The following is a 1,252-nucleotide window of genomic DNA, read 5'->3' as shown; positions in this document are numbered from 1 at the left end:
CTGACAAAGCCATTCCCTGGGTCCTGCCAAGCCCTTTGCCTCAGGCAGAGGAGCTGAGACGTCCCTTAGCATCAATTCTGTTTGTTTATTTATAAAGTTCACATGTTTGATCTTTGTTTAGCAACTGTTTTCATCTCCCTGGCCAGTGGTAAGAACACAGCAGTTTTCTCTTGACTCAAAGAATCATGAGTTCTCTTTTCCCAGCTCTGGAAAGCATCCAGCATCAGCCTGGAGAGCTCAGCCCAGACTGAGCCAGGCCTAGAGCAGGAGCTCTGTGGGGAAAAGCTGAGCCAGGCCTAAAGCAGGAGCTCTGTGGGGAGAATCTGCTCCCAAACTAAGCCAGGCCTAAAGCAGGAGCTCTGTGGGGAGAAGCTGCTCCCAAACTAAACCAAGCCTAAAGCAGGAGCTCTGGGGGGAAAAGCTGAGCCAGGCCTAAAGCAGGAGCTCTGGAGGGAGAGAAGCTGCTCCCAAACTAAGCCAGGCCTAGAACAGGAGCTCTGTGGGGAGAAGCTTCCCCAAACTGAGCCAAGCCTAAAGCAGGAGCTCTGTGGGGAGTTGCTCCCCTCTCCCAGCTCCAGGCCAGGCTCTGGTTGTCCCCTGGAATTAAGATTTTTCATTAATTACCTCATGGCTAATTCACCTCTATAATTGTGATGATTTTAAACGTTGCCATCACCACCCTAGCTTGCTCAGGCTCAGCTTTTGGCAGTCCTGGATAAACACTAACCCAGATTAAAACATTTTGGTACTGCCAGAGCTGCTGCATTTTATTTGGAAGGAAAAGACAGCAAAGAAACTCATGTGAAACTCAAAACAAGAGCTCTGAAATCCAGGAATTCTGGAATGGGATCAAGAAATGGCCACTCAGGGATGAAGTTGAACCAAACTTGAGGTGTTATTTTGATGTCTTTGTAATCAAGTCTCACACATCTTTGAAAATCTTTATTTCATAGAAAATCAAGCTACCAAGATCTGTTCTTAACTTTGCATTGAAAATCTAAAAAAACCCCCTCACTTCAAAAGAAATTATAGAAAGTCATTATTTCTCAACTTGTTCTTAATTTTAAGGAAGTTCTGAATTTTCAGGGGCACCACAGGTGGTTATAATGTTAGAAGTAACATTTATTCTGCCTTAAATCACTGAAAATACCCTAAACCTGAAGGTAAGAAATGGAGAATATAATTACTAATAACTTGTGTTGTGCAGTTCAGCCCAGCACCTGAAATCTTCAGAAATAAGAGAAAGATCTGC

The sequence above is a fragment of the Catharus ustulatus genome, chromosome 26, assembly GCF_009819885.2.
Source record: "Catharus ustulatus isolate bCatUst1 chromosome 26, bCatUst1.pri.v2, whole genome shotgun sequence".
In the NCBI taxonomy this organism is placed as follows: domain Eukaryota; kingdom Metazoa; phylum Chordata; class Aves; order Passeriformes; family Turdidae; genus Catharus; species Catharus ustulatus.
Note: the sequence above shows the minus strand (reverse complement) of the source record.